This window comes from Monodon monoceros, unplaced genomic scaffold (assembly GCF_005190385.1).
Source record: "Monodon monoceros isolate NGI ecotype Baffin Bay Population unplaced genomic scaffold, NGI_Narwhal_1 Super_Scaffold_1, whole genome shotgun sequence".
Lineage (NCBI taxonomy): Eukaryota > Metazoa > Chordata > Mammalia > Artiodactyla > Monodontidae > Monodon > Monodon monoceros.
In genome coordinates this window covers 76218017-76244489 of record NW_021703765.1, presented here as the reverse complement: position 1 = coordinate 76244489, position 26473 = coordinate 76218017, and the positions used below count along the sequence as shown (strand labels likewise).

The following is a 26473-nucleotide window of genomic DNA, read 5'->3' as shown; positions in this document are numbered from 1 at the left end:
GACCCTTGTGCTAGGGGGAAGAAAGCCAAAAGACCATTCCTGCCTTCAAGAAGTTTATAATTGAGAAAGGAAGAAAACACGTATTTTTAAAACTTACACAGAGAAAATGTTGTTAGTTTTATTTTTAAAGTTGTAAATGACAGGAAAAAAGAAGACTAACATATAATGAGTATATCTACAAATGGTCAGACACATGGGTTTTCTGGTTTAATCTTCAGGACAGCTCTCTAAAGCAGATTTTTTAATCTTTATTGTCAGATAAGGAAACTGAGGTTTAAAAGGATTAAGCAACTTGTTGAAAGTTACAAAGCAAGCATATTACAATAGATTACTCTCCTTGCTCCTAATCTAAAGCTACTTTCTTTACTGGTTCACTAGATCCCTTCTTCTCTGGTCTACCCAGGGACATCACTTCAACAACTCTCCCCTCTCTCCTACAACACCAATTATTCCTCCTCCTGGATCATTCCCATGAGCCTGTGTATCTATTCTTATCTCTTCCACCTTTAAAAAAAAAAAACAAAAAAAAAAACTTCTTTTAACCCCACTTTCCTTCCCAGCTACCTCTTCATTTCTTTACTCTCCTTCTTGTGTACATTTGTCAAGAGTTGTCTGTACTTCCTGCATACAATTCCTTTCCTCCCAGTTGCTCCTAAACCTATCCGGTAAATCTTGTGTCCCTACCAGTCCACCAAATTTGCTCTTGTCAGGGTCACCAGTGAGCTCCATTTTGCTATAGGTAAAGGTCCATTGTATTTATTTTTCGCTGCATTGGGTCTTCATTGCTGCACGTGGGCTTTCTCTAGTTGCAGCGAGCAGGGGCTACTCTTTGTTGTGGTGCGCGGACTTCTCATTGCGGTGGCTTCTCGTTGTGGAGCACGGGCTCTAGGCACATGGGCTTCATTAGTTGTGGCACGAGGGCTCAGTAGTTGTGTCTCACAGGCTCTAGAATGCAGGCTCAGTAGTTGTGGTGCACGGGCTTAGTTCCTCCGTGGCATGTAGGATCTTCCTGGACCAGTGCTCGAACCTGTGTCTCCTGCATTGGCAGGCAAATTCTTAACCACTGCGCCACCAGGAAGTCCCTTGACACAGTTTTGACTCCTGCCTTTTTGAAACTTTACACTTGACTTTCAGGATACCACACTCTTCCTTTTATCTCACTAGATGTTCCTTCTCAGTCTCCTTTGTTGGTGTCCTCTTCTCCCCAGTCTCCTGAAGTTGGAGTGTCCCAGAACTTGGACCTTGGTCAGTTTCTTTTCTGTATCCATCTTGTGTCTTTGGGGATCTCATCCAGTACCATGGGTTTAATACCACTTACAATATGCTGACAATTCCCAAATTTAAATCTCTAGTCCATACCTCACTTCTGAGCTCCAGATTTATATCCAGCCTAAGCATATGACTCAGTATCTCCATTTGCATGATCAAGATATCAAAAGTCTAATTCCTGATCATCTTCCCCTAGCCTTTTCCACCTGACCATTCTTCTCAGTTGATAGCAGCTCCATTTTTCCAGTTTGCTCTGACCAAAAACCTTGGATTTATCCTAAATTACTTTTTTTTCTTACACTCTCAATCCAATCCATCAGCAAATCCTTTATCTGTCATACAACAACATGGATCTCCAAGTCATAATACGACTGAGTGACAGAAAGCCAGATACAAGAGAATATATACAGTATACACTGTATAATTAAATTTATATGAAATCCTAGAAAATGTAAACTAATCTATAGTGCCGGAGAGCAGATCCATTGTTTGCTTGGGTGGCTAGAGTTGGAGGGAGAGACCTTACTGCAAAGGAGCAAAAGGAAATTCTTGAAGATTGGAAATGTTTCCTTGATTGTGGTAATAGTTTCACAAGCATATACATCTGACAAAACTTATCAGATTGTACATTTTCTGTGGCTGCAGTTTATTATGTAAATTACACCTCAACGAAACGTGCACGTGCACACACACATAAAATCAATTCTCACCACCTCCATTGTTGTCTCTCTGGTTCAAGCCACCAACATATCTTACCTGGATTATAACTCACCCTTTGCTCACTCTGTTCCAGCCACATAGTCCTCCCTCACACTTCTCCCTTAGGGCCTTTGCACTAGCTGTTCCCTCTGACTAGAAAACTCTTTCCCCAGGTATTGGCACCTCCCTTACCTCCTTCCAAATTTGAGAAGGGTCAACTATCTTCACCTTCTCAATGAGGTATATCCTCATCACCCTGTTTAAAACTGTGGCTTTGACCCCATACCCCTGGCATTCTTGATCCCCATCCTGCTCTATTTTCTTGTTCCAAAGTTCTCATCATTCTTTTAATATACTAATTTACTTAATCATGTTTATTGTTAAATGTCTGTTTCTCGCCACTAAAATTTAAGCTACACGGAATAGGAAGCTTTGTTGTGCTTCCCCAGGTGCTTAGACCGACACATAGTAGGCACTAAATGAATATTTGTTAAATGAATTAGGAATTAAGTTGAAACTGCAACTCAAGTCACCCTGTCTAAATTCACATATTTAAAAATCACACCATGCTGCTAAAGAGCAGAAGAAGAGAAAGATCTCTTCTGTGTGGATGAAAAGATCAAGGAACAACTTACTTTCCACTCGAAGAAACAAATATGTTCACAATAAACTGTTAATATAATATCAGATATAGATGATATATGTTATACTAAGACTACAAATAAAGTGCCATAGTAACTTTGAACTTTAATTGTCAGAGTAAAGAAAAGAGGTGAAATTCAACTGGGTCTTAAAGGAGCAGTAGGATTTTGACTTCTAAAGAAGTGAAAAGATTTTCCCAGCTAAGTAAAAGACGCAAGCAGTGTTGAGACTGTGAAAGTATCCTGAACATTTAAAGAATAACTAGGAATCTACTAAACCTGGATTGGGCCCATATCTTAGCAGCCTTGAGTACCTCTCTGTGGAGTTTGGATGACTCTATCAAAGATATTTGAATAGTAAAGTGATACTATTATAGCTCTCTATGTTAGGAAAATGACATTTCGGGCCATGTACGGGAGAGGTTAGAAGCAAGAAGATTTATTTAGGAGGTGATTGAATTTACTATAGGTATCATTATTTGCCTATGTGGCTCGTCTCTCCCTCTACATTTTGAACACCTAAAGGATAAAACTTTGCTATGTATTGCTGACATTCTTATGGATATTAAGTTCAGTTCCTTTTATTCTTTTTCTACCCCTCAAAGTTAATTTAACAACTTGGAGATATCCCAGGTCAGTTGTTATTAAGACTGTTTACTTTTTAAAAGCATTTTAATATTGATATTCTGTGTTTACTTATATATTATCTAGAATAGATGTAGATTCATATACTTTTGAAAACAGCAGTTGCTGTGAGAGAGAATTCCTGAAACAGTGTAAGGCAACTTTCCGTAGGAGTAAACTGCTCTAACATGTATTCTGTCAGCATTTATGCATGCTTGCCCTTCTGCCAGTGGCAAAGCAAAATTAAAAGTGACTAAGAATGCTGAGTTATTCTTTCAACATTAGAAATTAGGCAAAAGTTTCAAGGTTTAAATACTAATTTTCTAGGTTATTAAGGAATCTCTGAAAGTCCCAGGACAGGATTACCTCCTGCACAGAAGATTTTGGAATACTTAGGCTTCCCTTGTGTTGAATTGGCACGCTCCTTTTCAGTGAACAGAAACTTTCAATAATGACATTTTTGTTTGTTTGTTTTTGTTTTTGCCGCGGTACGCGGGCCTGTCACTGCTGTGGTCTCTCCCATTGTGGAGCATAGGCTCCGGACGCGCAGGCTCAGCGGCCATGGCTCACGGGCCCAGCCGCTCCGCGGCATGTGGGATCTTCCCAGACCGGGGCACAAACCCGTGTCCCCTGCATCGGCAGGTGGACTCTCAACCACTGCGCCACCAAGGAAGCCCGCCTTTTTTTTTTTTAAAGCACAAAGTAAAAAGAGTTTTAGACAGAAGGACTTAATCTTCTGGTTTGGCCTTGGGTGGAGCAAATCAAAATGATTAAGCAGTTAGTATTCAGGAATATTGTAGGCTAGATGGAATCCTTTATAATTTATCAGGTCATTAATTTCTGAAATCTTTTCATACAGTGATTTAACTGAAAAGTGTACCATAGTGGCTAAGAGAATGGGCTTGAGGTTGGACAGTCTAGATTTGAATCCCAGCTCTACCATGCACTAGCTCTGTGAAGTTGGGTCTCAGATTTTTAATCTGTAAAATGAGATTTATAGTAGTAAGTCTGTCATAGTAGTGTGTTAAGGTTTAAATGAGGTGATGTACAGTGCCCGGCACATAGTGAGCATTGAATAAATGTTGTATGGTCAGGACAGTGTTGATTACATTAAACTAGGCTCTGCTAATGAAAGTAACTCTTACTTCTTTCTGTCTTATAATAATCTAAAATAAATTCTTGTTGATTTTCTCTTTTCTATTATATTTGTGCTAAGATTAGTTCATTTATGAAAAGCAATAATGAATGAATATTCTAAAAAAACTCAAAGACTGAATGAAGTCCTATAAACCAATATAAGTGAAATTTTAGTCTGTTGACTGAAGGCAGGCCTAAGTAACTGGTTCTAAACTACTTAATGCAAAGATGCCATGTATTATGATTGTCCATGTGGAAGAAATATTGTATAACAGGATTAAATTGTTGTTTAATATGTAATATAGATTTTATTTCACTTAAAAAAAAATAATACATGTAGACCAGCTCCCAGGGGGTTTCTTGATGGTTAAATAGTGTGATACCAAATGCCAGTTCTTTAAGACACCCATTAAAAATAGGTTCTTGGACAAATAAGTTGAGAGTGCTGATAATTCTGAAATTATTGACATTTGGGTACCAGGTAGTTCAATAAAATACATACTAAATTTTCAGGGACTTCCCTGGCTGTCGAGGGTTTAAGACCTCACCTTCCAATGCCAGGGTACCAGTTTGATCCCTGGTCAGGGAGCTAAGATCCCACATGCCTTGCAGCCAAAAAACCAAGACATAAAACAGAAGCAATATTGTAACAAATTCGGTAAAGACTTTAAAAAAAATGATATCACTTGAAAAAAATACATAGTAAATTTTCAAAATAAAGGTCAAGTTCATTTTTAAGTAAAGCAACCTGTAGAAATAGTAATTCAAAAAACATGAAGGAGTGATGGTTACCATTTGTTTAACAAAAATATTTGCCATAATATTCCTTAAAATCATAAATGCCTTAGTGTATTTGGTATGTGAATTAGTATAATTCAGCAACATATACCAACCATATGCAGTGTACCAACCAGTTTGTTAGGCCCTGGTGGTAGAAATATGATCCTGTTCCCCTAGCATTGTATGGTCCTAATGGAGAAACATTTTTCTCCATTATGAGAAATGTTTACAGCACCCTTCTGTGGGAACATAAAGGAAAAAACCCACCCCAGCTTGGGGGAGAGTCAGGAAAGTTTCCCTGAAGAGGTACTGTCTAAGCAGATTCTTGAACAAATTTTAGTTATCTAGGAAGAAGGAGAAGAAAGAGGTTGCCAACAGATGCTGTGAGGTCCTGGATTTACTAAGGACAGGGTTCAAGAGCAGACAAGGAGGACTTCCTGGTGGCACAATGGTTAAGAATCCGCCTGCGAACGCAGGGGACATGGGCTCAAGCCCTGGTCCAGGAAGATCCTACATGCTGCAGAGCAACTAAGCCCGTGCACCACAACTACTGAACCTGTGTGCCACAACTACTGAAGCCCACGCGCCTAGAGCCCGTGATCCGCAACAAGAGAAGCCACCACAATGAGAAGCCCACGCACTGCACAGAAGAGTAGCCCCTGCTCGCCATAACTAGAGAAAGCCCGTGCACAGCAGTGAAGACCCAACGCAGCCAAAAATTAATTAATTAATTAATTAATTAAAAAAAAAAAAAGAGCAGACAGGGAACAGATCACAGAGGATTTTATTTGCCCTCTATCTACAAGGAGCTTGGATTTTATATCCTATACGTGATGGGATTAAAGGGTTTTAAGCTGGAGAGTGGCATGGTCAGATTTTACTTTCAGGTTGATGATGCAGGCAGTAGGGTCGGGAATGGATTCCATTCATAAACAGCTTTAAAGAGTTTTTTAAATCTAGTGGTATATAGAGAACTGATAGGGTTCATTCAGTTTCTAAATTTCAAGTACATCACTCAAGTATGAAGAAATTGCTTTAAATACCTGAACAAGAAAGTACTTGTAATCACTTATATCTTGTGGAATTTATACATTTGAGGTTCATATTCAGAGCAGTATTGTTGAAAGATCAAATAAATGCAGAGAGCTTTTGGAAACAGATTTTAAGTCAAGATTTTACACTTGAATATATGTACTCTACCATATTTATTTATGTTTTTTAAGTTATTGGGTAGAAACTAATGAAGTAATTGTAAACTTTTTCTTGTAGTTCAGAAAATAATATTTCTACCCAATTCTTTGACTTATCAAGATATATTTTTGAAAGGAAAAGGATTATCAAAGGATTAGTTTCTCTAACTACCTGAAAACCATTTGAAAATTGTCCAAATCTTAGTCCAAAAATTAAATAAGGGGGTTATCTTAGGCTGCTATAACAAAGTAACGCGGACTGGGTGCCTAAACAATAGAAATTTATTTTCTCACAGTTCTAGAGTCTGAGAAGTCCAAGACCAAGGTGCCAACCACTTACGTTTTCTGGTGAGGTCTCTCTTCCTGTTCACCTTCTGGAGTTGTGCTCACATGGCCTTTCCTCCTTACGTGGTGTGAGGTGTATGTTGGGGAGAGAGATCTTTTTCTCCTCCTCTTCTTGTAAGACCATCAGTCCTAGATAATGTTCCCCATCCTTATGACTTCATTTAGCCTTAATTACCTCCCAAAGGCCCTATCTTCAAATATAGTCACAGGAGACATTAGAGTTTCAAAATATGAATTTTGGGGGGGACAGAATTCAGTTTATAGAAGAGGCCAAGTAGGCCTTTTTCCGAAGAAGTAAATATAAATTTATGAATACACAATTTAAGGGCCTCCGTGGTGGCACAGTGGTTGAGAGCCCACCTGCCGATGCAGGAGACACGGGTTCGTGCCCCGGTCCGGGAAGACCCCACATGCCGTGGAGCAGCTGGGCCCGTGAGCCATGGCCGCTGAGCCTGCGCCTCCGGAGCCTGTGCTCCGCAATGGGAGAGGCCACAATAGTGAGAGGCCCGCATACCGCAAAAAAAAAAAAAAAAATACACAATTTAATTTTGACGTTTTAGGGTCCCTAAATCTGGGGTTTTAGGGTCCCTAAAGCTTAAGGAAAACTTTTATTTTCAGGGCAACAAAGTGGAGACAGGAGAGAAATAGTCCCAAACAAACAAAGAACTTGCTTATAGCTCTGGCATTTTAGAAAAATTGCATGCCAGATAATCCTTCATTAGCTGTAAGAAGGTTTATTTTCAAAGCTCTTATTTCTGCATGTTCTTTTATCTCCAGTGCCTGGCATTGTAATCCTGTAGTAGGGAGTCAAAAGTTATAAATACAGGACTCTCACAATGCCTTCATAAGTGGCAGGTAAAATTTGCAGAGACTAAAGGTGTTTATATCTTGGGTTTTTATTTTATTTGAATTTGTGAAAGTGAAGATTACTGGGAATTTCGGTTATATTGAACTCAGAGCAGTGTGTGTGTGTGTGTGTGTGTGTGTGTGTGTGTGTGTGTGTGTTCTGTTTCTGTTTCGTAGATAAGTTCATTTGTGTCATATTTTAGATTCCACATATAAGTGATATCATACATAATCATAGACTTTCAGAGTTGAATGGAACTTAGAGATTGTCTCAACTAGCCCCAAGACCAGGAAACTGAGGCTTTGAGAAATTAAATAACTTGATTAGGGACTTCCCTGACAGTCCAGTGGTTAAGATTCTGTGCTTCCACTGCAGGGGGCGCGAGTTCCTTCCCTGGTCAGGATCGAACCCGTGCCCTGTGGCACAGCCGAAATATACATATGTGTGTGTGTGTATGTGTGTGTGTATATATATATATATATATACATATATATATATATATACACATCTTGATTAAAGCTGAAAAGCTATTTAGGGACCAATATGGGATTAGGACCTAAGACTTCTGTCTTCCATTTAGAGTTCTTTCCACTATATGTATCATGATGCTTGCTACCCAACTGGCAAGTTTCTTTGATCAGGAATTCAATCTAGACTGTAATGATACCAAGTCATTACTACTAAACTACTTAGAAACTATTTGAGCCCATCTTAGATCCATTCCAAATCTAAAATTCTGATTATAAAGAGAACGTAAAAAATATATAAAATATATAGATTAACTTAGCAATTAAAAGTCAGTTGGTTCATTTTATTGTTGTAGTACACATATTTTCTTTTCTCAAAATACATTTCCAAGGACAGAAAGACAAGGGAATATATATATATATATAATTGACATGAAGCAAAAGCCAGTTTATATAAAAATTTGGTTTTTTTTTTTTGTTTTTACTACACTGCACGTCTTGTGGTATCTTAGTTCCCTGACCAAGGATTGAACCCAGGCCCTCAGCAGTGAAAGCACAGAGTCCTGCCCACTGGACCGCCAGGGAATTCCCTGAATTTTATCTCTGATAGTATTCTTTTCACTATTCATCTCAATTTGTTAGACTCTGGGAAGTCATTTTAACCTTTTGATTATATATAAAATGGAGTGAATACCTAATTATAGAAATATAATACTGTACTTAGTACTTATCTAGCATTTACTAAGAATTCAACTTTAAAATATTTCCCCAAAATTTTATTCTCAGCCTTTTCCCTGTGCATATTTTGCCTAAGTTACCATAATTCCTTCTTGAGTTCTTATCTACCTTATACAAATAATTCCAGATCTGAATCTTTGGCTCCGTTGTTGCCCCTGAGCTTCAACCTCTGTTTCTTTCTACATGCAGTGTATTTGTACCTAGATGCCCATCTAGCACTTAAAAGTCATTTTGGCTGGAATACAGTCACCATCTTTTTACTATTAAACTTGTTCCTTCTGCTGAATTCCCTATTTTTGTTTATAGAACAGTTATCGTCTCTGTCACTTGATCTTAGAGCCTCAGAGCTAACTTTGACTCCCATGTCTTTTTCAGGCTAAATAGCCCATCAATTGCTGGTTCTGCGCCATGTTATTACTGTGTTATTCTTGCATCCAGAGGCATGGTACCTGCCTTCTGCTTTCAATTTTATTGCCAACATTCTAGAATAAGATTATCATGCTTTCTTGTTTGGTAGCCCTAACTTGACCTTCCTGCTCTAGTCTCCCATTCCAATTCATTCTTTTAAAAATGTTTTTAGCTTTCTTTTTCTGTTACAAAGTAATATGTATTCAATGGAGAAAATATATAAAATACAGAAAGGTAAAAAGAGAACAAAATGCCTATATTCCCAATACCCAAAGATAATCACTATTAACATTTTGGTCTATATTCTTCCAATTCTTTTTTTCTATGATGTGTGCATAATGTTTTTAAATAAAATGTTTCCATTCTAACCTGTATATTACTGCCAAACAACTAGAGTATTATTTGAAGCCTGATTCTAATATTAAATGATTTCATCATTTACAGTTTAAAAGCTTAAAATCCTTTGCATGGTATTCAAACTCCTGGATAATCTAGACTCATTAGACTCTTCCAGCTTTGTTTCCAAAGGATCCCATCCCAGATCTGCAGAACAACCACTTAAGTTACTTGCCATTACATGCTGCAAACTCCAATCATTTGCTCACACTGTTTCCTATAAAATCTCTCCCTGTTCTTTACAGAGCAATCCAAATGCTGTTTCTACCATGAAGCCATCAATCACCTGCCCATTCCCACCCCCTAGCTCCTTAGAGAGTTAGAAGTTCTCTCTCCCTCTTTTGAACTTCTGTAGTACTTGCAACATGCACCGGTTCTAGATAATTAGTTTCTGGTGAACACATATCAGTATTATATATTTTTCAACACCTAGCATGATGTCTTAAGCACAGCGGGTATCCAGTAAGTGTTGAATGAATAAATGAGTGAATGAATAGTTGAACACTGCTTCAGGGTCATTATACCTTTTATTAAACACATGAGAAGAGTAAGATTTTGTAGATGTAGAAAAAGCTTAAACAAATAGAACTTACTCAGGTTAGAGGGAATTGAGTAAGGAGACAGAATTAGAAACTGGAATGCTGCAGTTTGTCTCTTATCCTCTGAGCTATGATATGGCTCTTAATCATTAATGAGTAAATATATATACTATATAGTATGGGTTGCCCATCACTTGAACATTATCCTGTTTTGGATACAGGAGGGAGGCAATGGTCCTCCTTCTTCTATGGATATGGAAGAAGCACAAGTAGATATTCATTTCTTTGTTGCCTGGCAGCTGGCCTATGGACACGTGATTTTGGTCAATCAGTTGCTGCCACCCAGGACTTTGAATCTTGAGAGCCTAGGGCACAACAGAGACAATTTGTGGCAGTCTAGGAGAACAGAAACAAGTGGCAGTGGCATCAGCAGACAATTACTGTGGCATGATCTTGATTACGGCTTTGCCCTTCTAGGATCCTGTCTATTTTCTGAGCTTTCTGGTTTGTTCTGTGAGACAGCCTATTCTGATGGGTGTTTTCTAACAGCATCAAGGTTTTAACTCAATTCTGACCCTGTCTGCCTGGAGATAGCATCAGATTCCACAGGGCAAGGGCACAGTCTCACAAGGCTGCCCGCAGCCACTCCCCCACCCCAAACTTCAGATGCTTGGTGCAAGTCTGAGTTGTTACCTGTGCTTCTGACCAACCAGCTGTAGATCAGAGGTTCCTACAAGCCTTCCTCGAATTTGTGGAGGGGGTTTTGCTAGAGTGGCTCACAGACCTCAGAGACACATTTACTTACATTTACCTGTTTATTATAAAGGATATTATAAAGGATACAGATAAACAGCCAGATGAAGAGGTACATAGGGTGAGGTCTGGAAGGGTCCCAAGCACAGGAGCTTCTGTCCCCATGAAGACAGAACTAGGGTGTGCCACCCTCAGGGCATGTGGATGGTTCACCAACCCACAAGCTCTCCAGACACCATCCTTTTAGGGTTTTATGGAAGCTTCATTATGTAGGCATGACTGATTAAATCTTTGGTCCCTGGTGATTGAACTCTACGTCCTGAGGTCAGGGGTTGGGGCTGAAAATTCCAACTCTTTAATCAGGTTTGGTTCCTCTGGTTACCAACACCTATCTATCCTCAGGGGCTTTCTAAAAGTCACCATATTAGCATAAACTCAGGTGTGGTTGGTAGGGAGTTGTCATGAATAACAAAAGACACTCCTTTCACCTTTATTGCTCTTAGAAAATTCTAAGGGGTTTAGGAGTCTGTACCAGATGAAGACCAAATATATATTTCGTACTATAAGTCACAGTATCACACCTATAATTAAATTTCTTTTCTAAGTTAGCCAGAGTTGGTTTCTGTTATTTGCAACCAAAAACCCTGACAGAGGGCTTCCCTGGTGGTGCAGTGGTTGAGAGCCCGCCTGCCGATGCAGGGGACGTGGGTTCGTGCCCCGGTCCAGGGGGATCCCATATGCCGCGGAGCAGCTGGGCCCGTGGGCCATGGCCGCTGGGCCTGAGCGTCCGGAGCCTGTGCTCCACGGCGGGAGAGGCCACAACAGTGAGAGGCCCGTGTACCGCAAAAAAAAAGCAAAAAACAAAACAAAAAAAACCCTGACAGAGGCTGTTATCTTTAGTACTTACAGTAGAACAGCAGCATACATGCATTTCAACTAACTCCCACAAGGCTAGATGCAATGCTATAGTAATGGGGCTGCCAATGCCAAAAGGCAAAGAAGTGAGAGCTGTTCAGTGGAATCACTGTGGGAAATGCCAAGTTAATCTCTGCAACTTTTCAAATAACTGCATGTTATATGGATTTTTTTTCAAGTAAGAATTACGTTCATATCTAGCAAACCTTTTTTCCGTACCTACTACATACCTGGTATATGTTATCTCATTTAATGCTCACAGCATTCTATTACTTTCTATTAAGAGAAATTATAGAGGCTTGATAGAAAACAGAATGGAGTAAACTCTGCAGATAAGAAGGCTTTCTTTAGAATTCTTCAGAATTCCTCATTTATACTGGTATCTTGAAGAGAGAATGATTTGAACATCCAGATTTCTGCAGATCAAGGAATCTATCAGAAAACATGAAGTTTTTGTTTTTACTAACCTCTAACTGAAATTTAGCATTTCTTGTAATTTACAAATGTTGGCAACAAACCACACAAGTATTAGCAATATCTGAGATTTTTGTCACCAATCACCAAAAGAAATCCCAGATAGTTTATAACACATTACAGTTAACAGAAATCTCAAAATATTAAGTTCACCACTCTTTGAAATTATTGTGGTTATTATACTTCCTACTAGCTCTCATTACTAAATGAATTAATAAAGAAGCCATAGGGAATTCCCTGGATGCCCAGTGGTTAGGGCTTAGCGCTTTCACTGCCCAGTGTCCGGGTTGGATCCCTCGTCAGGGAACTAGGATCCCGCAAGACACGCAGCACGGCAAAGAAAAAGAAAAAGGCACATATATATCACAAATCTGTCTTTTAATATTTTGGTAACTATTTCAGTATGATTGGTTTCCTTTCCTTTGTAATTCTAAGTGATTAATATTTTTCATTTAAATCATTATTCTGAGGGACTTCCCTGGTGGTCCAGTAGTTAAGACTCCACACTTCCACTGCAGAGGGCAGGGGTTCGATCCGTGGTCAGGGAACTAAGATCCCGCATGCCACGTGGTGCAGCCAAAAATAAACAAATAAATAAAACATTATTCTGAGAAGGTGTCATAGGCTGTGGACTGCCTGTGATCAATGTCACAAAAAAGGTTAAGAATTCCTTTTGTAGGTAGACTTTCTTCCTTTAGACTAACGCAGTGGTGCGTGAGAATTACTTTAAAGGCTTATATAAACAAAACCGTGCATACTAGGATTTTCAAGGATAATTTGAACTGTATGCAGTTTTGGCCTTAAGTGTCCACCTTTGTACCCAACCACCTTAGGTAAGATATGATTCCATTCTAGAGTGTTTTCAAGTAAATTCACAGACTCCTAGGAATTTGAAGACATGAAAATAGGTCAGAAATTCTCCATGAGATTTTTAAATGTTATATTTTCATTTTGATGATTGTCTCTTAAATAATAAGCTATAGTGGATCATCTGGATGACTGCCTTATGACCAAAGAGTTCTGTGGCTTATCCCGACCACTGACTCTACTTTATCTTATTTTTCTTTATGATATTTATTAGTACCTGATATATCAATATTTATGTGTCTCTCTCCACTAGAATGTAAGTTCTATGAGAGTAGGAAAGAACTAAAAGCCTTGTTCAGTACTGGACACATATTAAGCACTTAAGAAGTATTTGCTGAATGAACGAACACATGAATAAATGAATGACTAAAAATAATTTCAGAAAACGTTAGGGATCTGTGAGAATTTTTCTCTAAGGGATCTGAATATTAATCAAGTTTGAGGAACCCTGTATTAAAGAGTAAATTATTATTGTATATTACAAATATTACAATTTTCATACCACACATATGATTAAGTTGTGCAAAATGAAAACTTCAAAAGACCGGTTAAATCTATTAGAGTAGTTCAGAATTTATGTAGACGTAGACACCATTTTTGTACTGGTCTTGATTTTAAGACCCATGTAAAGTACCGTTTTCCCCAAAATGAATGCATAATTGATTTCAAGTTGCTAACCACACATACAAAACTATCAGAGAGAACAAAAACTTTCAGTGTTAAATTTAAGAAATCCAAAGGATCTCTTCCTTTCCCATTTGTCTCTCTAACCTAAACATCTTTTTTTAAGGGAGGGAGAAACTAATACTCTTTAAGAAACCAAAAGAATTGATATTTTTACTTTTTAAACACACATAGTCTTAAATGGTGACCCCAAAGTAGTCTACAAGTTATCATTATTATGATAATCAATGCCCCAGATACTTCTGCATTATTTGCTTAAGTAGAAATTAGATGATCACAAAGGTCCCTTTCCAGTTATCAGATTCTGTCATGATGGGCTATGTGATCATTTGGCATAAAAAACACCTGTCATCTAGTTTTACTTTCACAGTGAAAGTACCATAAAAATGGTTTCTTACCTCAGAATAATAGTTAGGTATTAGTGGCAGACAGTGGTAACAACTGTCCAAAATAAGTTTTCTGTTTATTTCTTTAAAGATAGTTTTCTTTAAGTCTGTATTGGGAGGTTGTATTATATGAACAGGGGAGGGAAAACACCAGACTGGTCCTGACTTTGAAAAAGTCCAATCACCTATTTCTACTGTATTTTTCACTGCTGTAAAATGAAGATTTTGCCTGCCTCTGTATACCTTCTTGGGGCAAGATAATGAATGCAATAATAGGAATTTACACAGGCAAATTTACTGTGAATCTTACATTTCAGAGCCCCTTATTTACACCAGCCCCTTCTAAGGCCCTAAACCTATTCTTGTGTGGAAATTTTATAAAAATTTTTTTCTTAAAGAGATCCCCAAATTTGTCGATGCTTCAGTCTCCATAAGAACTGAACCCACCACTATGTATTCAAGTATTATTTGGAGAAATAAAGACAGAGAAGTTCAATCTTATTAAATTACACTTTTCTTATTAACCTCCAAAATATAGCAAAATAGGAAACTGTTTGGTGTTCTGAAGCCTGACTTAAGCAGCTGGATTCAGAAAAAAGTTTTCTGAAGTGAGAAATTAGAAGGAATTTTAATTTGGGATAACAGTACTGCATAAGTATGATTTGACACTTAACTTTTCTGAGATTGAATTAAAAAAAAAACAATTGATATGTCTGATCTTTATAATTCTTTCCAATGTGAAACATTCTTTTTTTAATTTTTTTTAATTGAAGTATAGTTAATTTACAATGTTGTATTAATTTCTGCTGTACAGAAAAGTGATTCAGTTATACATACATATACATTCTTTTTCATATTCTTTTCCATTATGGCTTATCACAGGTTATTGAATGTAGTTCCCTGTGCTATACAGTAGGATGTTGTTGTTTATCCATTCTAAATATAATAGTTTGCATCTGCTAATCCCAAACTCCCAATCCATCCCTTCCCCACTCCCCATCCCACTTGGCAACGATAAGTCTGTTCTCTATGTTTGTGAATCTGTTTCTGTTTCGTAGATAAGTTCATTTGTGTCATATTTTAGATTCCACATATAAGTGATAACCTATATGAAACATTCTTAATCTTACTCCCTTTCTTAATGCTAAAATATTGTGGATTTTCAATCTAGTTGGCTCCAAGTTTATTGTTGCAGAAGTGTGACTACAACATTGAAAGGCAACTAAGATCTTCACTGAATCATCTTTCTTGAAAGTTTCTGAGAAAAGGAAAAATATGAAAAAATATTTGTATTTCTACTCTCTATCAAGTGTATATTAAGTTAGAATGTCTGTGAAAAATAATTTACTTGACTATCATTCTTGGAGGATTTCCATTCCTCAGAATAAAGCATGAAGAAAATTATTTCAGTTTCACATCTCTGATGCAATCTTTGCCTCTAAGCTAGCTGGATTGTTCAGTTGGCCCAAGAGCCTAAGACCTGAAATTCTACATTCTTGGCACAGTTCTGAGTTCTCACTATAAATGGTAATACCTGAGGTTGCAGGAGGTCAAGGAAGAGGAAAAAAATAATTTCATTCATATCACTTCATCTTCAGTTAATTCTTAAAATGCTGTCCTCTTGGAAGGAAAAACGTCCTTGTTCAGCTTTTGAGGGAAGGATGAATTTAAAGAACATTTTTAGTGTTAAGATTTGGGTGGAAAAGGGAAGGAGATTTCAGCAGATTTTTATGGACTATCTGTTATATAAAGATGCCACAGGGGCTTCCCTGGTGGCGCAGTGGTTGAGAGTCCGCCTGCCGATGCAGGGGATGCGGGTTTGTGCCCCGGTCCGGGAGGATCCCACGTGCCACGGAGCGGCTGGGCCCGTGAGCCATGGCCGCTGAGCCTGCGCGTCCGGAGCCTGTGCTCTGCAATGGGAGGGGCCACAACAGTGAGAGGCCCGCGTACCGCACAAAAAAAAAAAAAGAGAAACTAAATGTATGTGTACACAAGTGATTATAACAGCATTATTCATAATAGCCAAAAAGTGGAAACAACCCAAATATACATCAGCTTATAAGTGGATAAACAAAGTGTGGTATATCTATACAGTGGATTTCTATTTGTCAATAGAAAGAAATATTGATTCATGCTACAACATGGGTGAACCTTAAAAACATTATGCTAGGGAAAGAAGCCAGTCACAGAAAACCTCATATCATATGATTCCATTCAAATGAAATGTTCAGAACAGGGAAATCTATAGAGACAGATTAGTGGTTGCTAAGGAATGGAGTGATCGGGGTGGGAGGACTTGATAGCTAAAGGAAATGGGACTTCTTTTTGTGGTGATGAAAATGTTCTAAAATTGACTGTGGTGATGCTTGCACATACTTGTGAATATACTAAAAACCATTGTACACTTTAAATGGGTGAATCGTACGTGAATTGTATCTCAAAAATAATTTTTTAAAGATGCCATGGAAATATAATGATTAATCAAAACTTAGATCTGACATGTATCCTCCTCTGAAGAAGCACTTGTCATCCAGTTAGAGTACTAATATATATGAGTATTTAAAACTGATGCAAAGGGAGAAAATGGTTGGTCTTATAAGGGAGGTGACATTTAGCTGGACTGTGAGAGTAATTGGGATATGGATATTCTGGGTAGAGGCAGTAGCATAAGCAAAGACAAAGGTATGAAAATGCAACTGTAGTAATTCATATTTTCCTGATTATAGAGTCTAAGAATTTAGGTTGGGGTAGTGGTTTGAGGCCAGCTTTGAATGTTAGTTAGGTAAAGTTATCCTTAATCCTGTAGGTAGTGTGGGAACATGGAAGGATTTTGAGCAGAGCTGTGATATTATCTCAACTGTGCTTCAGGAAGGTGATTGTGATAATAGTGTTTTAAAGATGAATTCCAGAAAATTTAGACGAGAGGCTGAAAGAGCAGAAACAGAGGAAAGAGATAACAAATGCTAACAGAACGGAAAAGTGAAGAACAGATAAAAAGAAATATTTGAAGCACACTTGTGATTTAGTTGAATGTTAAGGACAAGGAGAAGGGGAGAGTGAAAGTTATTGTGAGGTATACGTGAGACATTTAGGGGAGAAGCCAAACAGATAGTTGAAAGAATGGGACTGAGATTTAGCCTGGAGGCCAGAACTGTCTAGTGACAAAGTGTTACTTGAAACCATTCAAGTGAACAGAAATTAGGATAGCAGCTTGCATCACACAGAGGGCTTTGGGAAATACCTGGAGGAACACACTGATTTAGAGCTCAGAGAGGAGAGGAGCTATAGGAGGAATAATGTGGAAAAACAGGGGAAGACAGTTTCATGGAATCCAAGAGACATTTATAAAGAAAGAAGGAAGGTGGTTAAATGGGACAAAACTGTGAACATCTTTTAGATGTAATAGATAAACTTTAGGAATATGGTTTTCAGCTTCAATACCATGTGCAGTGTTCTAGCAGGGGGGAAAAATGATAAAATCAAGAAAGTTTAATTCCTAGGTGTCTTAGAGAGTTTATTTTAAAACATTTATAGAGCCATGCAACTGCAGATGGAGAGAGTACCCATTTTAAGAAAAATTATGTAAAAATGAATAAGTATTTAGAGAGAAGAAAAATACTAGGCATGTGTGTCCATAGCATTAGAAAAATATTTTCTAGGAGTGAGCACCTCCTGCATTTCAAGCTATTCAGGACATGAGGATGTTAGTAAATGCCTTATTTAAAACTACTTTCTCAGAAATTTCGCAACTAGTGTTCATATAATAAGGAATGTTTTAGTTCCTTGAAGCTATAGTCAGACTAGATTAGCAGGACATACATGCAGACATTGTAGTTATTGATTGGTTGATGGTTAGGTAAAGTGTGATGCTGAATTCAGGCAAGTTTTAGCTACCAGTTAATCTAAAGCATTCCACAGCCATAGAATCAGAGGGAATAACAAAATAATGAAAAAGATTAGTTTGTAAGTATAGACGTGAGAAGAGATTGGGATATCCTCTACAGGAAAAATGTGAAAATGGAGGTCAGTGCCTTTTTTTTTTAATGTATAGTTTTTTCCTCCTGTAAGGATTTCATCTCCAAAGCTAGTCAAGCATCCAAAGATTATTTCAATATACATGTTTTAAATTGTTATATTCTTTGACCCAGTAGTTCTACTTCTAGAAATCCATTCCGAAAAAGCCCTAAATGTTAAGTGCATAGATAATAAGCACAAGGTCTTCAAAACAATAATTTTTAGTAGTTCAACAAACAGAGGGTTGAATAACAGCCTTGGTTTCAAACTGTGGAGAAACTGTTGTGAATGAGTTGTGGCTCTTCCATACGATACACATTGAGCAGCCCTTAAATTATCTTTGTGAATAATGTTTGATAACATGGCAAAATATGTATAATCTAGAGTTAGATAAACAGGTTGACTGTGGAATTATATGTACAATGTGATTTCAGCTGTATAACAAAATAAATATGTGCTTGAAGAAGTAAATATGTTCATGGAGAAAATTATCCCAATTGCTAATGAAGTTTGTCCTAGGTAGGATTAAGGATTTTTTTTCATAATGGTGTATGTTTCTTATATTTTCTACATTGAGCATGTACTTCTTTGATAGATAATAAAGAATTATCACTACCCCCAAATCTGAAAGATTGGTTATAGAGAGACCAGGAAAGGGAAGATAGATGAGTCAATATAAATCATCATGCCTATTGGAAAAGCAATTCAAAATATAAGCTGTACTGACAGAATCAGTAGCATCACCACATGCTGTCAGATTAGTCCTATCTACTCGTAGCCTCTATTGAGTTTCCTTGGACTCAAACAGACCGGTGGAAGCCTCAGTATAGATTCTGAAATCTAATGACACATTTGTTTACCTGATATTGTTTGTGAGACAGTAGCTTGTGTCTTTGTTGTGAAAATCCTACCTTTTACATTTGTCATCCACAAACTGATGAAGATAACATTTTAACTTTGTAATGTTACATTTGTAAATATTTAAAACTATCATGTTATCGATTATTGCTTCTTGAATTTTGCCCCTATAATTACATATTTTATTCTTCTTTTTTCATAGGTTCACCATAAATACAAAAGACTGAAGTTATAAAAGAGAAAAAAAAAGATTGCTGCTAAAATGAGTCTGAGCAATACAGTATATTTTGTGCCATACACGAAAAGGTATTGTCCATAAATCCATGACTTAGCTTTCTCCCGTAAAATGGGAACAAATTGTGTTTTCTGGTTTTTCTATGAGGAATTTTTATTATATTTGTGAGAAAAATTAAAAGGAATTAATAAAATTAAGATAACATATTCTTTTATAAAAATTTTTTAGTTTCAAATTATTTCCTTATAGATTTTCTTCATTTTCAGTTATAGCTTAAAATACGGAGAATTACCTGGCTAAAGTTATTTTATCCCTATTATCAAATTATTTTCTGGAAATATATATTACCATTTTCTGTTGTAGTGATTTATAATTAGACTTTGAGATAAAATTTTTTCATATCACTTTTCCTCTAATCACAGAAGTAATAGGCTTTGCAGAACATTTAGAAAATAGAAATAAACAAAAAGAAGGAAATAAAAGATAACCTGAAATCCCAACACCTACTTCAGATAAAACACAAGTCTGCAAAGAAATCCAAATTTGTAGGTGAAAGAAACCTTGTTTCCCATCTTCACTGTTGCATCCCTCCTATGCTGTACCTTACACCCTGCCTCTTTTACTAAAATAAATCAAAACAAAACAAGTAGAAACTGCCATGTAGAAACTCCCTGTAGAAGGATAATACTTGGTCAGAGAATGTTCCCATTCTATTCTTCCAGGAGTGTATAAAGATGACTGTTTCCTTATGCCCTCACCAAAAAAATGTATCTTTTCTCTATTACTTTATCAATTTGGTGGGTGAAATGAGGTGTCTTGCTATTTTACTTTTTATTTCTCTGATTATTAGTGAAATTATATATGTTTCATATCATTAATAGACACTGCTTTTTTCTTTTTTAATTTCCTATTTGTGTCCCTTGAGTGTGTGTGTTGGTGTATGTATATGTTTATGTTCACCTATCTGATATTAAGAATAACTTCACTGGCACATATTTTGCAAGAACCATCCCCAACTTACTTGCCTTTCAGTTTTGTTTATTGCAACTTTTTAAAGCAATAATTATTAATTGACATACAGTAATCTGAACATATTAAGTAACATAACATTTTAACATGTGTGTGTGTGTGTGTGTGTGTGTGTATCCGTCACATGATGAAGTTAGTAAACATATCCGTCACTCCCAAAAGCTTCTTCGTATCCTTTTTCAATACCTCCCTAACCTCTTCTCACCCCAGCCCTTTCCCTAGGCAACCACTGATATGCCATCACTCTAGGTTAGTTTGCATTTTCCAGAACTTTATGTAAATAAAATCATAAAGTATTGATGTGTTCTCTATTTTTGTTCTGGCTTATTTCACTCAGCATAATTATTTTGAGATTCATCCATGTTGTAGCATGTATCAATAGTTCATTTTATTTCTGAGTTGCATTCCATTGTCTGCAAGTACTACAGACTGTTTATCCATTCATCTGTTGATGGATGTTTGGATTATTTCCAGTTTTGACTATTAAAAATAAAGCTGCCATTAACTTTCATGTACAGTGCTTTGTATGGACATTTGCTTTCATTTTTCTTGGGTGAATACCTAGGAGTGGAATGGCTATGTCATATGGTAGATGTATGTTTCACTTTTTAGGAAACTGACAAATAGTTTTCCAAAGTGTTTGTACCATTTTTACATCCAGCCAGCAGTGTCTGAGAGATCCAGTTACTTCAAATCCTTGCCAACACCTGGTATGGTCTGTCTTTTTAATGTCAGCCATTCTAATAAGTTTGTAGTAGTATCTCACTGGGATTTTAATTTGTATCTCCCTAATGAATAGTGATGTTAAGCATCTTTTTTTTTTTGGCTTAGTTGCCATCCATTTATCTTTCTTGGTGAAGTGTGTGTTCTAATGTTTTTCTCATTTTAAAAATTTGGTTGTTCATGTTCTTTTAATTGAGTTTTGAGGATTCTTTATATTTTATGAATGCAAATCCATTGTGAGATATATGTTTTGCAGAGATCTTCTACTGTGGCTTATCTTTTCATTTTCTTAACAGGGTCTTTCAAAAAGAGTATGTTTTTATTCTAATTTAACCTTTTTTTCCTTTGTGGAGTGTGCTTTTGTTTTTATATCGAAGAAATTCTTGCCTAACCCAAGGTCACAAAGATTTTCTCTTGTGTTTTCTTCACAATTTTTTTAGTTGTATGTTTTACATTTAGTTCTATAATCCATTTGGAGTTAATTTTTGTATATGGTGTCAATATGAGTCAAAGATAGACATATGCAATTGTTATGGCACCATTAGTGGAAGATATTCTCCATCTTCTATGGACGAAATTCAGTTGTCCATAAATGTGTGGGTCCACCTTCTATGGACGAAATTCAGTTGTCCATAAATGTCTGGGTCTGTTTCTGTACTTCCTGTTTTGTTGCATTGATTTATTTGTGTGTATATATATACACACAAATATATATATACACATACACACACATACACACCAGTATCACAGTGTCTTGATAACTGTAATCTTAATGATAAATCTTGCAATCAGGTTATGTTAGCCCTCCAATTTTGTCTTCCTTTTTCAAAGTCGTTTTAGTTGTTTTAGGTCCATTGCATTTTCATATGAATTTGAGAATCAGCTTCTCAATTTCTCTTTCTAAAAAATACTCAGTATTGAGTCTTCTGACCTATAACCACAGTATAACTTTTCATTATGTCTTTACTTCCTTTCATTATTATTTTGTAGTTTTCAGTGTACAAGTCTTACAGATCCTTTGTCAGATTTATCCCTAAGTATTTCATTTCTTGATGCTATTATAAGTGATATTTAAAACTTTAGATATCCATTTGTTCATATATAGAAATATAATTGAGCTTTATATATTGATCTTGTATTCTGCAACTTTGATAAACTCACGTATTAGTTCCATTGAATTTTCTACACAGGTGATTATGTTGTTTGTCAGTAAAAGTCCAACTTCTTTCTTTCCAGTCTTGCTACTTTTTACTTCTTTTTTCTTCCCTTGTTGCACTTATAGAACATCCAGCACAATGCTGAATAGAAGTGTTGAGAGCAGACATCCTTGCCTTGTTCCTGATCATAGGAGGAAAGCAGTTGGTCTTTCACCATTATATTTGACATTGGCTGTAAATGTTTCATAGATTTCCTTAATTAGGTTGGGGATGTTACCTGATATTCCTAGTTGGCTCAAGAGTTTTTATCAGGAATGAATTTCAGATTTTGTCATATGCTTTTTCTGCATCTTTAGAGATGATCATTTGACTTTTTATCAGTTTGTTGATATGGTGAATTACATTGATTCTTTTTTTTTTTAACTGATTTTTGAGTGTTAAACCAACCTTGCATTCCTATAATAAATTCCACCTAGTCATGATGTATTATCTATTTTATATATTACTGAACTATATTTGCTATAATTTTGTTGTGAATATTTATATCTATAGTCTTCAAGAATTTTACTCTGTTGCTTTCTTTCTTGTAGTGTTTTGTCTGGCTTTGGTGTCAGGGTAATACAAGCCTCATAGAATTAATCCTAGAAAGTATGTCTCCTTTTCCATTTTCTGAAAGAGATGTGTAAAATTAATATTGTATCTTTCTTAGATGTTTGGTTGAATTCACCAATTAAACCATTTGATTCTGGAGTTTTCTTTGTGGGAAGATTTTAAATTACAAATTCAATTACTTTAATAGATGCAGAGGTATTGAGGTTATCTGCTTCTTCTGGTGTAAACTTTGTTGATTTGTGTCTTTCAGAGAATTTATCCACTTCATCTAAGTTGTTGAATAATAATTACACAATGTTGTACAATTTGCATAATATAATACTCCCTGATTATCCTTCTGATATCTATAGAATCTGTAATGATGTTATCCCTCTCATTTGTGATACTGGTAATTATGTCTTCTGATTTTTTTTCCTGATCAGTCTGGCAAGGTTTATAAATTTGATTACTTTTATCAAAGAACCAGCTTTGCTTTCATTGATTTTTGTTTTTGTTTTTCTATTTCATTGATTTCTGCTTTAATCTTTATTATTTCCTTTCTCTCCTTACTTTGGGTTTAATTTGCTCTTTTTTTCCTGGTTTTTAAAAAAATAGTGCAAGCTGAGGTCATTGATTTGAGACCTTCTTTTCCAAAACAGGAGTTTATTGCTATAGATTTCCACATGAGTACTGCTTTAGTGGTATCCCACGAATTTTGACGCCTTCTCCTTTCATTTTAATTAAGATAAAAGTATTTTCTAGTTTCTCTTTTGGTTTATTTTTTGACCCATGGATTACTTTTTATTGTGTTATTTAGTTTCCAGTATTTGGGGATTTTTTTCATATTATCTGTCTGCTGTTGATTTTCTAATTTAACTCCAATGTGTTCAGAGAATATACCTAGTATAACTTAAGTCCTTTTAATTTATTGAGTCTTGTTTTATGGCCCAGAATATGGTCTGTCTTGGTAAATGTTCTGTGTGCACTTGAAAAGAATATGTATTATGATGTTTCTGGGTTGAAACATCAATGTTAATAATCATATTTCAATGTCAGTAATCAAATTGGTTGATAGTGTTGTTCAAGTCTTCTATATCCTTACTGATTTTCTGTCTATTTGTTCTATCAGTTATTGAGGGAAGGATATTGAAATCTCCAACTACAATTGTAGATTTGTCTATTTCTCCTTGCAGGTAAATCAGTTTTTAATCATGTATTTTGAAACTTTTTTTATTAGGTGTATAAACATTTAGGATTGTTATATTATCTTGATAAATTGATCCAATCTTTTTATCATTATGAAATAATCTTTGTAATATCTTTGCATTGAAATCCACGTTATCTGATATTAATATAGCTAGCCCAGCTTTTGATTAGTATTGTGTCTTTTTCCATGCTTTTAGCCTACTTGTGTCTTTTTATTTAAAGTGTGTATATAGACACATGTGTACACATGCATGCATATATGTATTTATATTTGGATACACATTTATGTATTAATCCGCTGTCCATACTCAAGTGATAGCATACCTTTTTGTGTTTAGTATGATAACTTTACGGCACTGTGCTTCAATTTCTATCCTTCCCAACTTCGTGTTCTCATACGTTTTACTTCTACATGTTATAAACTCACACTATATTGTTATTTTTGTTTAAACAGTGAATTATACTTTAAAGAAGTTTAAATAATGGGGGGAAATCTTAAATATTTAACCGAATAGTTAACCATTTTCAGTGCTTTTTCAGTGTTTTGTAAAGCTCTATTTCCATCTGGTATGATTTTTGCTTATGTCTAAAGGATTTCCTTTAGCATTTCCTATACTGCTGGTGGTCAGGTCATGAATTCTTTCAGCTTTTTATGTCTAAAACCCTCTATTCTGCCTTCGTTTTTCAAAGACCTTTTTACAGGACACAGAATTTTAGTTTGAACTTAGCACTTTAAAAATGTTGCTTGATTGTCTTCTCACTGGTGTTATCTCCAGTGAAGAACCTGCTGTCATTGTTGTCCTTACATAATGTCTATACATAATGTGTTTTCTGTCTCTGGCTGCTTTCATGATTTTTGTTTTATCACGTTTTGAGCAATTTATTATGATATGTTTGGTGTAATTTTCCCCATTTTTCTTATCCTCATTCTTGTTCTTGAGCCCCATTGACCTTCTTGGATCTGTGGTTTACAATTTTAATCAGAATTGTAAGTTTTTTTCACTATTATTTCTCCAAATATTTTCTCTGCCTCAACATCTCTCTCTTCTCTTCAGGGACTCCAATTAGATATATACTAGTCCATTTGAAATTGTTCCACAACTCACTGATGCTCTTTTTTTTGGTTGTTTATTATTTTGTTATTTTTTTTCTCTGTATATTTCATTTTGGATAGTTTCTACTGTCATATCTTCAAGTTCATAAACCTTTTTTTCAGAAATCTCATCTGCTATTCATCCCATGCAGTGTATTTTTCATCTCGGACATTGTAGCTTTCACCTCTAGAGGTTCAGTTTGTGTCTCTTTATATCTTGACTATCTCTATGTGTTTGATATTTCCTCAATATTTCCTAACTTTTTAAATATATGGAATACAGTTGTAATAAATGTTTTAATACTCTTGTCTGCTAATCTAGCAACTATCATCTATATCAGTCCTGAATTGGTTTCAATTGATTTTTCTCATCATTATGTGTCATATTTTCCTGTTTCTTGGGATGCTTGGTGATTTTTTTTTTTTTTAGGCATTGTGAATTTTACCTTTTTGGATATTAGATTTTTTTTAAATTCCTTTAAATATTTGTGAGCTTTGTTCTGGGACACAGTTAAGCTACATGGAATAATTTAATCCATAAAGATCCTGCTTTTAAATTTTGTTAGGCATCCAGAACAGCACTTAGTCTATGGTAATTTCCTGCTACTAAGATTAGACTCTTGTAAGTACTCTAAACAATTCCCATGAATTATGAGATTTCCTATTCAGGCTAATGGTAACAGGCACTATTTACAGCTCTTCATGAGCCCTAGGTACTGTTTTCTTTAATTCTTTCATATAGGGTTTTCTTCCACCCTGCCTGGTCTGGCGTAGTTTTCTCACTTGCATGCATAGATCAGTAGTCAGCTGAAGACTTGATGGGAACTCTCTGCTGATCTCCATATCTTCTTTCTGTGCTGTTCTCTTCTATTTAGTACTGTGCCCTGAGAACTATAGCCATTTTGGTCACCCTGGACCCTCATCTCTGGAGTGCCCCAGGCTCTAATTGGGTTTCCCCACCCCCTACTTTCTGTGCCATGGCCTGGAAACTCTCCCAGGACATTAAATTGGGACAGTTTTAGCCCTCCTTGTTTGCTGTTCCTCTGTCTGGGATCACTGTCCTTCTCTGCCTGATATCCATTGTGTTAAAATACCATAATTTCATGTTTTTCCAGTGTTTTATTTGTTTCTGGTGGATAATAAATCCAGTCCTGTTACTCCATCTTGGCTGGAAGCAGAAATCCATTCATTATATTTTTTAAGATAAATATGTTGTGTATTATCAAGCTTACTGATTTTAGTTTATGGGTTTTGCCTCAGATATCTTGCTCAATAACTAAATACTTATCTGCAAATTATTTTAGAAGTTTTTATGATCTCATTTTTTAAATTATTTTAATATTATTTTATTTTAAATATAATTTTAATATTTATTTCTTTCGAAAAATCACTTTAGTCTATAGTATGA

General features: G+C 36.0%; 1 protein-coding gene across 1 annotated transcript in view; it reads left to right on the top strand.

The window, feature by feature from the left end:
- The window catches only part of TAOK3 (TAO kinase 3), a 185910-nt gene that overhangs the window by 73086 nt on the left and 86351 nt on the right, over positions 1-26473 (top strand). Inside the window, exon 2 of the mRNA XM_029233955.1 lies at positions 19234-19337. The gene's annotated coding sequence lies outside the window, so the exon portion shown is untranslated. The remainder of the gene's footprint in view (positions 1-19233; positions 19338-26473) is intronic.